This window comes from Prionailurus viverrinus, chromosome C2 (assembly GCF_022837055.1).
Source record: "Prionailurus viverrinus isolate Anna chromosome C2, UM_Priviv_1.0, whole genome shotgun sequence".
Taxonomy (NCBI): domain Eukaryota; kingdom Metazoa; phylum Chordata; class Mammalia; order Carnivora; family Felidae; genus Prionailurus; species Prionailurus viverrinus.
The window spans coordinates 108,493,112-108,505,882 of NC_062569.1; the positions used below are offsets into that span (position 1 = coordinate 108,493,112).

The 12,771-nt window shown below is 37.6% G+C and overlaps 1 pseudogene; it reads left to right on the forward strand.

Annotated features, from left to right (window-relative positions):
- Window positions 1–8,105: 8,105 nt before the first annotated feature.
- The window catches only part of LOC125174500 (zinc finger protein ubi-d4-like), a 106,657-nt pseudogene continuing 101,991 nt past the window's right edge, over window positions 8,106–12,771 (forward strand).

Genomic DNA, 12,771 nt, shown 5'->3' on the forward strand with positions numbered 1-12,771 from the left:
CTCTGAACTGTCAGCACAAAGCCTGATGCGGAGCTCAAACTCACGACCTGTGAGATCATGACTTGAACTGAAGTCGGATGCTTAACTGACTGAGCCACCCAGGCACCCCTGTATTGTATTGTATTTTTAATTGTATAGTCTTGGAAAACAGAATCTCTCTGGAGCTAAGGACAGGTTTGCTTATAGGTTCAGAAGATAATCATGCCATCCTCTGAAGCAAAGTGCAGGATTTACTGTTAAGTTTAATTAAGGTAATATTTACTTCCCTGGAAAAGTGTAACCATGCTGGTTGTCCATTATAAAAAATTCTGGTTTGTTAAGCTCAGGACTTCTCCCCTATAACACAACCACTATGTGTATAGGTGTCATCTGGATATATGTGAGCTACCCTGAGTTAACTGAGGTTCATGAATGGGTGAAAATGCTGATACTTTGAGTAATAAATTCCTTTGTGTCTGACCAAAGGACACAAACAAACAAAGCAGACCCAGACCTATAAATGCAGAGAACAAATAGGTGATCGCAGGATGGGGGGAGAATTGAGTAAAAGGGAGTGGGAACTACAGGCTTTCACAAAAAAAAGAAAGAAAAAAAAGAATATTAAAATTATGGAATGCTCTACTTAACTCTGAATGTTACAGCTTTAGAAAGTTAAAAATCAAACAATATATGGGGAAAGACCTGTGAGAAACACACCTATATACCCATACCCCCACACACATGTAAATACACATAGATATAGAAATGGTAGGTAGGTAGATAGATCGGAGGGATGGAAATACTGCTGTATAAGGAGGGATAGAAAAAAATATGACTTTTCAATAGCAAGGGCCAAAGGCCAAATGGCAGCTTAAAATAAAGAAAAAAAAGAGCTGCTAAATCATTAGGGTCATGTCTGAATTAAACTAAAACACATTCAGATACACAACAGATCTTAAATTTCTTCTTTTTTAATTTTTTTTAAATTTATTTTTAATTTATATCCAAGTTAGTTAGCATATAGTGCAACAATGATTTCATGAGTAGATTCTTTAATGCCCCTTTCCCATTTAGCCCATTCCCCCCCTCCCACAACCCTTCCAGTAATCCTGTTTGTTCTCCATATTTAAGAGTCTCTTATGTTTTGTCCCCCTCCCTGTTTTTATATTAATTTTGCTTCCCTTCCTTTGTTTCATCTGTTCTGTGTTCTTAAAGTCCTCATACGAGTGAAGTCATATGATATTTGTCTTTCTCTGACTGACTAATTTCACTTAGCATAATACCCTCTAGTTCTATCCACATAGTTGCAAATGACAAGATTTCATTCTTTCTGACTGACAAATAATACTCCATTGTATATATATATATATATATATATATATATATATATATATAGCACATCTTCTTTATCCATTATCCATCCATCGATGGACATTTGGGCTCTTTACATACTTTGACTATTGTTGATAGTGCTGCTATAAACATTGGGGTGCATATGTCCCTTTGAAACAGCATACCTATATCCCTTGGATAAATACCTAGTAGTGAAATTGCTGGGTCATAGGGTAGTTCTATTTTTAAGTTTTTGAGAAACCTCCATACTATTTTCCAGAGTGGCTGTACCAGTTTGCATTCCCACCAGCAGTACAAAAGAGATCCCTTTTGTCCACATTTGTTGTTGCCTGAGTTCTGACAGGTGTGAGGTGATATCTCATTGTGGTTTTGATTTGTATTTCCCTGATGATGAGTGATGTTGAACATTTTTTCATGTGTCAGTTGGCCATCTGGATGTCTTCTTTGGAGAAGTGTCTATTCATGTATTTTGCCCATTTCTTCACTGGATTATTTGTTTTTTTGGGTGTTGAGTTTGATAAGTTCTTTATAGATTTTGGATACTGACCCTTTATCTGATATGTCATTTGCAAATATCTTCTCCCATTCTGTCAGTTGCCTTTGAGTTTTGCAGATTGTTTCCTTCGCTGTGCAGAAGCTTTTTATTTTGATGAGGTCCCAATAGCTAATTTTTGCTTTTGTTTCCCTTGCCTCCAGAGACATGCTGAGTAAGAAGTTGCTGTGGCCAAGGTCAAAGAGGTTTTTGCGTACTTTCTTCTCAAGGATTTTGATGGCTTCCTGTCCTACATTTAGGTCTTTCATCCATTTTTAGTTTATTTTTGTGTATGGCGTAAGAAAATGGTCCAGGTTCATTTATCTGCATGTCAGTGTCCAGTTTTCCCAGCACCACTTGCTGAAGAGACCTGCTTTATTCTATTGAATATTCTTCCTGTTTTGTCAAAGATTAGTTGGCCATACATTTGTGGGGCATTTTTGGGTTCTCTGTTCTGTTGATCTGAGTGTCTGTTTTAGTGCCAACAAATCTTAAATTTCTAAGATAAAACTTTTGTATGAGTATCTTAGAAAACTTTAAAAGGCACATTTTAAACAGTAGACAATCTCATTAAAAAAGAATGTCCATGCCAAATAGGTAGCTAAGGCATGAAATTTTATAAATGCCATATATTTGGAGGCAACAAATTCCTTGGAACATACATTTGTATGAAAATTATGGGTAGAACGTGTCATATATCTCAAAAAGGTTTTGGAGTGAAATATTCCTGAGTACATGTTGTAGATGTTCCATTCACCAGTCTATATACTTGAAGTTACTAAACTCAGAGCTTTAATTCCCTTATCTGTGAAATCAGATAGTAATAGCTGCTTATTGGTTTGTGGGGAGGAAGAAATATATGGCTTCTATTCTTAGTTGCCACATGCACACACACACACGCACACACACACAGACACACACAAGCACACACACACAAACTTGGTATCACTTCTTCTTGCCTTTGTAATGTCAATTGCTTATAAACTCATCAGAAAAAAACAAAAAAAAAAAACTTCCTCAATTTTTTTCTTTTTTTAAATGTTTATTTATTTATTTTTGAGAGAGAGAGCACATGCAGGGGAGGCCCAGAGAGACAGAGGGAGAGGGAGACAGAGAATCTGAAGCAGGCTCTAGGCTGTGAGTTGTCAGCACAGAGCCCAATGCAGGGCTTGAATCCATGAACTGTGAAATCATGACCTGAGTCATGAGTTGGACACTCAACTGACTGAGCCACCTAGGCGCCCCTCTTCCTAAATTTTTTCTAATCAGTTTATGAGAAAGTCTATTATTTGGTGAATTCATTCAATGAAACAGCCTAAAAAGTATTAATAATCAAATACCTGAAATGAATTCTTTATTTATAATTATTTTTCTTGTTCTCTGGTGTGCTACATTCATTATCTTGGAAAGTTGCTGACTTTTTCTGTGGGTTTCATATGAATTGACTCATTCTTAACATTCTTGTTTTTTTTTTTCACTGAATTTAAAAGCAAACACAAAAATTCAGACAGTGGCAGTAACCTTTTATGTGTATTGCTTTTTTTATAAAGAATACAAAACAATGCTATACGTTTGCTTAAAATAATACAAAACTCTACTTTTTCCTACTTTTTTCATGTTATCAACAGAACCTCCACATAGTCTTATTTAACAGTTTCTAGTTGACAGTCACCATCAAAGAATTCCAGAGGTCAGTCAAACCTCTGGCATCATATGCTTGCCAGTTTCAAAGCTAATCTGCTGAGTTTATTCATACACACACACACGCATATACACATTAAATATATATACACACACATTAAAGATATATATTTTTTATTTAATTTTTTTAATGTTTATTTATTTTGGAGAGACAGAGTGCAATCAGGGGAGGGGCAGAGAAAGAGGGAGACACAGAATCCCAAGCAGCCTTCAGGCTCTGAGCTGTCAGCACAGAGCATGATGCAGAGCTCCAACTCAAGAAGTGTAAGACCATGACTTGAGCTGAAATCAACCATTTAACTGACTGAGCCACCCAAGCGCCCCAATAAACATATGTATTTTTAAATAGCCCCATTTCCTAGGCAGTGTGCTAGGCAAAAGGATGAACAGTAAAGAATAGAGACTATCAAGAATTGTTCCTTATATTATTCGTGTTGAAGAACAGGAAAAAAAAAGGAAGACTTTAATAGAATATATCCCACTTAAACCTTTGTGTTTGTGTGTATGTGTGTATGTGTGCACACACAATGACAAATACAGATTGATTATTTGATCTTCTTTCCTTCCTAACTAACAGAACTTAACATTTAGTTTGGAGACAATGTGTTTAGAATAAAACTCACTAATACTACATTTCTAACCATAATTTGTAGCTAAAAATAAATGTGTGACACAATAATTCTGACCAAATAGATGTCAGTAGATGATACTGGATAATGTTCCCAGTAAATATCTTATAAACAATTAAAAAGCTTTCTTTAATGTTTATTTTTTGAGAGAGAGAGAGAGAGAGAGAGAGAGAGAGAGAGAGAACGTGAGTGGATGAGGGGCAGACAGAGAGGGAGACACAAAGTCTGAAACAGACTCCAGGCTCTGAGCTGTCAGCACAGAGCCAAATGCAGGGCTTGAACCCATGGGCTGTGAGATCATGAACTGAGCCCAAGTCAGATGCTCAACGGACTAAGCCATCCAGGTGCTCCCCCACCTATAAGCTTATAAAAGAACATATTTAATTGATTGATATTATTTTATATATTGTCTTACTCTTTTTCTCTGCTGGGAATATGGATATATAATGGAGGTGAAGAAGTTTCTTGGGAATATGAGGTGATAAACAGAAGGATGGAGACAACATGCTAAAGAAGACACAGCAGAAATTTAGAAGATTGAATCACTGATAGCCTCATGAAGACCTTAGTTCAGTCCTAGACTATGTTTTTCACAATTCTTTTTCTTTGAAAGCAAAACTATCATTCCAGTTTTATGGAAACACCTTTTTATTGCTACTACTGAAATGAATTTTTTTTTCAATTGTCATTTTTACCTGGTTACTTTTCTATATATGAATGATAGTGATTTTATAGTTTCTATTTTGTATTTGGCAAGTCTTTTAAAGTAACTAATTTTGTGGATTTCTCTATTTATTATTTTGGTCCTGCAAATAATTTTGCAGTACTATTTATACGTTAATCTGTGAAGTTATTATATATTTATAATTATGACTCATCTTACATCTTTCTGTTTATTCAGAAATCATGCAACGTTCTCATCAAAATTGTTTCTAAGTACTTCACAATATTTTTTCCTGAAGCTGTTCTAAATATTTTGTTCATAATTTTTCTAGGCTGTTATTAATAAATAAGAAACTTTAAACTTTGGATATTTATAAATTCATCAGTTTTATTCATTGTTTTTATTGATTGTCTTGGGTTTTATAGGTAGAAAATTATATCATTGATAAATATAATTTATACTTATTTTGATATAACATGATTAAGCACCAAATATTCATATATCTTTTTATAGTTTCCAGTGATGCAACATTTCATTTCAGCGATTCAAACACAAAAAAAAGGACTTTTTTTTCTTGCAAGTTTTTAGAAATTCAATTTGTATTATGAGTCTGCATTCCTCCCAGATACCAAAACTTAACTCAAATCACCTCAGAAAGTGATAGAGATGTTCTTCATTCTTAGATTCCAGAGAATTATGTGAATTCTGTCACCATTCTCACAAGTATGTTCCACTTCTCAGGGACCTCATATTTATTCCTCCCCAGAATAAGAAACGTCTATGTACACCTGAGTGAGAGAACCTCTGACTCGTTACAATTCTTTATAATTTATTGCCTATGCCTTATAAACTTCTGAAAACTTCAGTTTTTGAAAGACAGATTCAATCACTGACTTTTCTATCCACCCATTTCTCACCACGCAATCCTTTCTCAAAAACATCAAATAAGAAAAAATATGCCCTCTCACTCATTACATATATATTTTTGCATTAACGTACAATTTTCAATTTTATCTATCTGTGTGTGTGCATATATTAGGTGCACTTTTAAAACATATTATAGAGCAATTATAATTATCACCATTGTCATGATCACTATTATCTATTAAGCACTTACTTTGCTCTAGATTGTTAAGTACTATGCAATTATGAAATATGAAATTATTAATAATGATGAAATTTCAAATATTTAAGTTAATTTGATAATTTAAGTTAATATGTAAGAATTAATTAATATTCTATTACCTTTATGACCACTACTTCTTTATTCACATTTTCTGTTGTTTTATCTTTTATTTTTTTATGCATTGTCATTGGTTTGCTTTTTTACAACTAGATGAAACTGAGAGGTATACCACTTGCTTTTAATTCATTCTCTATGTATTCAAAAACCTTGTGTTTAACTGTATTTCTCTAATTAGTGTTCTAATTTCTCTCTACATAGGAAGAAATTTAAAAGAATTTGACTTTAGTTACCTTAATCACTAGATCAGCCCATTAGTTTTTGGTAATTTAAGTCCTTTGGCTCCCCATTATAGTGTTTTTACTATATATTTGTTTTTTTTGGCAATTAAATTAAATCTTATATCTCCATGTAAAACAATTCTTTAGATTTTTCTTGATTTATGCCATTTCATTATTTAGTAAACATATCATTTTGTGGCCATACTCTTTCATTCTTGACTTCAAATAATGTTTTATTTTCAAAAAAATAAATTTTCATAACATTTTCCATACTATAATTATTTTTAAGTTTTGCATTATAAGCTTTGAAAATATGTCTGACAATACCTACTGTCTTTGAGTAATTACCATTAGAGGTGGGATATCTTTTGTATTTACTACTTCACAATTTTTATTACTTCATTTTTTCCTCTACAGTAGGAGCAAAATGTTTAATCTTACATTCTATGTTAGGATTTTCTTACCTTTAGCATGGACATATTACTTATGAAATTTGAGTTTTCTTACAGGCTTTTACTATTTCCCTGAATTTTCTTTATATTTCTTTACAATCTCTGAAGGGAATTATCTCTTAATTATCATCATCTGAGTGTCAGGTAGACTTCTTATTCTGATATTTCTCCTTATGGGTGTCAGTTCTAATTTTCAAGGAAGTCGTCCTGTCTTTTCGCATTATTTGTATTATCTATAAGGGCACCTAGATCACCTGCCATGGCTTCTATCATTTCACTGCTGTCACAGAGACCATCTCCCTGATGGGGGGTGGGGGTGGGGAGTCTCCTCAGCCAGGTGCAAAAGCTGACTCTCAATGAGGACAACAGCAAGCTATTCAATGAGGAATGGCTGATGGAGAAAACCAAGAACACATCTGAAGTAACTCCCTGAGCCACAGAGCCTGTTCCTGATTTCACGTGCCAGTGGCTACCTGAACCCGTACAATGCCAGAGACCTATGCACCTGGGCCAGCAGGCCACTGCATGGCCTGCTGACCCAGGGCCCGAGCTTCCCTGTCTGCACCGCCAGGAGCAAGGGCCCTGTCACCACTGGCCAAGGAGGCGGTGGGTGAGGGCCAGTGAACAAGTTCTTCCCCAGCCCGCACCTAGCATCTGCACTTCTACCAGAGGGCCTTCCACTCTCATTCCCCGCTCTTTTGTGTGCTCAAAAAGAGCTACTTTGGAGGGCCTGCTTTGCGTGTTCTGAAGCCTTCACAGCTGCTGTGTGATGGCAGGTGGCAAAGGTGACCTGGTCACCATATTGCCCTTCACCAAGGACCAAATGGTGGTCTGCACCATGGCCACACGCCTGAGTCAAAGCTGAGGCCTTGGGCTTCTACCCTTTGAGGAGCTAGTGGGCGGCGGCAGCCACAGGTGCCGGCAATGGAATGGACAGGGGGAGAAAGACCCAGGCTACCCTCCCCCCCGCCCACACTGGCTCCACCACGTACCCGTACCAGCCAAGCAGCCAGGACTCTCAGGCAGGTGGGAGCTCGCTGAGGACGCGCTTTTTGCGCAGGCGCAGCCGCTTGCGCAGCCTCAGGCCACGCCCCCAGCCTGCAGCGCCTGCCGGCTGGAGATTCCAGGCGTGGTTCCCGCCCTGCAGGCTGTCCTGCTGCCACGTACCCCGCGCCCAGTGGGCGGCTGAACAGGACGCTGCCCTCAGTGTGGGCCTGGGCAACACCAGCCTGGGCAGCAGTGGAAGCGTGTACAGGGATGACTTGCTAGGAGGCCCGAGACTCGGCAGCCCGCTGGACCCAGCCTAGGTGCTGGTACAGCACTGTGTATCCATGAGGTGCCACTGTTGGAGGCCCTGGAGTGCACCAAGATGGCCCAGGGCAGTCGGTTCTCATTTTCCTGGAGGCCTGCATTGTCGCCTCCTGCTCGGAGGGTCTCATCTGCGGTTGGGCCCAGATAAGACTGTCACAGGAGAGGAGGCCCAGACAGGAGAAGGAAACTGGTCCACGTCACCCAGCAAGTCGGTGGTAGAGGGCATCTCCTCCCAAACCAGGTAACTACCCAGGCGGCACATGTGAAGCCATGAATATTGAGTCCTCCCACCTCATGCTTCAGCCTCCTAAGCCTGATCCTACCCCTTGGCCTCACTGATGAGTTTATTACCAAGGCTGACCACAACCCATAAACTGCCAGGGCACTCCCCGTCCCTGCTCACAAATACGGGGAGTAGACAGAGGATCCCCAGATTGACCCAGACAGACCCTGGGAGTATGCAGTGGCAATGTGGTCTCAGCTTGTCCTCATTCACTTCCAAGAGCAATGACCCCTTTTCCCCCTGCATCAGTGTTGCTTTGTACCCTGTCCCCAGCATATGACGTGTCTGTCCTGGGGGAGAATAGTCCCAAAAGCCCAGATCTCTGCGTGTGCACCTCTCTGTCCACTGGGCAGAGCAAGGTGTGGTCTACCGGTTGCTACTTGTGTCTGTGCTCTTCAAACAGTATTAAATTATGGAAGCCCCCGTGGGCCCTCACTTGTCCCCCCCCCCCCAATCTCTTATTTATACCAAAATTCTCTGGTTTTGAAGTTGTATTCTTGATATGAATTTCCTCTGGCTCTTCAGGATGATGTGTCCTTTCCTCATGCTTCAGTTTCTCCCACATGCTTGTGAAAGTGCTTAGGCACTTTCCAAGAGATTAAACAATTGATATAGCTTTAGAAAAACTCATAGAAGAGTTTAGTTGTTGGCAATATCCACTTTGCAGCTAAAAAAACGTTTGATGGGAACAGGTTATGTGTATATTTATTTAGGAGGCATTCACCATAGACTAGTCCCATAGGACAGATATCCTAACACCTTTCTTCCATTCTCTGTACCAATGGATTATATGGAAAGAAAAGAAAGAGGAAAAAAGAAAACAAATTATGGTATTCCAGAACTCTTCTTATAACTCCTTTCTCTCTTATCTACAAATATTACTTATGGAAGACAAATAATTATGTTCATCCTGAACCTTGCACTTATCCATAATCCTGGCATGGGACAGTTTGCTAATCCATCATAATATCTCTCTAACTCTCACTGCTATCCATATATAAACCCTGTATCAATTTCCCCATTAATAACTACAGTCCTCCACCCTAACCCTGTGAAGTGTTCTCACCTCTGCTTTTACCCTTTTGCAATTTGTTCTCTATGTCAAGGACAGAACATATTTACCTAAAATGTATTTCCATATATGTCATTTGTTTGTTGAATATCCTTTTAAATTGGCCCACCTAGTGGCCTAGTAAACTAATAAAAATGGCACAGGAAATGATAAGTGACAAGGTATTCTCATTTTTTTCTTAAGCCAAGTATCTGATATGTGCCTATTACACATAAGGTTTGCTTATCTATTAGGTATGTACACTATTTACACTATGGTGATAGTGCCAAGAAGTGGATAGACTCAGAGTATTAAATTCTGTGATCTTCATTAATCCTTCCATTACAATACCCCAGAATATATAATCTATGTAAATACAGAGTCATTGCTTTGCTCATGCAGCTTCTAAACAAATCTTACAATCCTCTCCTTCAAATCCGATTGCTAACCTGAGATAACTCACACCATGGGATTGTTAAATCTTACAAAAATTGGAACTCTTAGCTAATACCATAGTTTGCTAATAATTTCAAAATTTCAAAAGTAACAGTAAATGTGAAACATAGGTGAAGAAGTATGGAGAAGTGCAGGACTCCCCACAGTGCTTCAGATTGTTTCTTGCTGTATTGTGATGTTTTCTGATTTGGTTTTAACATCTGTGATACCTAAGTGATGCACACAGGTCATCATTTACACAAACATGAGCTATTTAGTTCATGAATATCTACAAGTTATACCCTGGTAATTATGTGGTTTATATTACATGTTTATTCTCCATAAGCAGTTCTGAACAGGCTAGGCACATCTTGGAAAAGTATTTCAAATTTAAGGATTCTCCCATTACCAAGTACCACACATGTGTCTACCAGAAGGGCTGTAATTAGCATGTTTGGCAAAGGGATCAGACCTAGTCATCTTCTTTTTTCTTTTCTGCAGCATCCCTGCAGGTAGAGACAGTGTACTTTTGTTTTCAACATTTTATTTTCCACACAACAATCTCCTAATATGTAGAAATTCCATAGCATCCATGGTTAATTATAAGTGATTGTTTACCTGTCCATCCCACTCCCATTCAATTATGATATACATGAAATTCTGTAGCATATCATTTTGTACAGGTGCTTTATAAATATGTAATTGAATGATCATTAAGAGTCTCAGCTGGATGTCTAGCTAGAGTCTCAGAGGATGAATATAGACCATGGCATTTCTGACTTTTATAAAGCTATCTGCTCTTATTTCAAGACTACTTTGGGATTTATTTGACAAAAAATAAAAAGTGATAGTAAAAATTACTATGTTTTTAAATTTTTTAACAAGACAGAGACAGACTGAGTGGGGGAAGGGCAGAGAGAGAGAGAGAGAGAGAGAGAGAGAGAGAGAAAGACAGACATAGAATTCAAAGCAGGCTCCAGGCTCTGTACTGTTAGCAACAGAGCCCGATGTGGGGCTCAAACCCACGAACCATGATAATAATAAAATTATTAATTGCAGGGATTATTTAACTATCAATTATATTAATATGTTTTAAAAGGGGACCTCTTAGTTTTAGAGAGGGCAACTATTTTTAAATTTGTGTATTTATGGGAGGAAAAATATACATAGATTTAATATCAGATTACACTTTCTTTGTCATTATACAGGCTGCCCTCTGTTCTAAGGTTTTGGTTCCCAATTTATCATGTGTGTGAATTGGGCAGGGATACTTCTCTAATAGTAAAGTCTATGTAGATCTTGTCCTTTTCCATCTTTTCTGTCTTTGATCAAAGTGAAAACTCATGATATGTGAATTCAGATATTTTGACTTAGAGAACTTAATTGCCTTAGAAAACCCCATGTTCGAATCAAAATTACAATGAGATATCACCTCATACCCATTAGAATGGCTAAAATCAGCAACACAAGTATTGTTGAGGCTGTGGAGAAAAAGGAACACTTTTGCACTGTAGGTGGGAATGCAAACTGGTGTGGCCACTCTGGAAAACAGTATGGAGGTTCTTCAAAAAATTATAAATAGAGCTACAGTAAAACCAGTAAGTGCACTAGTGGGTATTTATTCCCCAAATACAAAAACATTAATTCAAAGTAATACCTGCACACATATGTTTATTGCAGCATTATTTACAATGGGAAGCTTTGGAAGCAGCCCAAGTGTCCATGAACAAATGAATGGATAAAGACTATGTGGTGTGTATATATATATATATATATATATATATATATATATGCGATAGACATGTATATGATCTATCTACAATGGAAGAGAGTATAATGCTAATCAAAATAAATCAGAGAAAGACAAATATCATATGACCTCACTCATATGTGGAATTTAAGAAACAAAGCTAATCAGCAAGGGGAAAAAGACAAACCAAAAAACAGACTCTTTAAAAAAATTTTTTTTAATATTTATTTATTTTTGAAAGACAGAGCATGAGCAGGGGAGGGACAGAGAGAAAGGGAAACACAGAATCCAAAGCAGGCTCCAGGCTCTAGGCTCTGAGCTGTCAGTACAGAGCCTGACTTGTGGCTCAAACTCACTAATCTTCAACGTTTATTTATTTTTGGGACAGAGAGAGACAGAGCATGAACGGGGGAGGGGCAGAGAGAGAGGGAGACACAGAATTGGAAACAGGCTCCAGGCTCTGAGCCATCAGCCCAGAGCCCGACGTGGGGCTCGAACTCACGGACCGCGAGATCGTGACCTGGCTGAAGTCGGACGCTTAACCGACTGCGCCACCCAGGCGCCCCTCAAACTCACTAATCTTGAGATCATGACCTCAGCTGAAGTCAGAGGCTCAACTGAGCCACCCAGGCACCCCAAACAGACTCTTAACTATAGAACAAACTGATGGTTACTGGGAGGAGGTAAGTGGTGGGAGGAGGGAGTTAGGGAATGGGATTAAAGAGTAAACTTGTGATAAAAAAAAAAAAAATTTAAAAGAATGAAATTTAAATTTCTCATGGTCAAATTTTACATTTTTGATGGTTGAAAAAAGTAACTTTTGAAAAAAATCCATGTCATATCGAAAGCTGCATGACTATTATGTAAAAATTGTGCTAAGCAACATTCTTTAGTAAATTAAATATATGTAGCCAGAAAAAAAAAAAAAAAGAAACCTTATGCTCTAGTGAAACATTACTATGAAAAAAGAAACTTCCATTGATTTTGACAACTTCTTTGTTAAAATCACTTAAAATGTCTTTTTTTAAAACCTTCAAATTACTACTTTGATTTATTGCCACATTTTGAATAATTCATTTGCAAAGAACTTGAGATATTTGGGGAAATAGAATATTCTGTGTTGTTTATTAATTATTTTATCCCACTTTATATATTAACTTTGTAAAC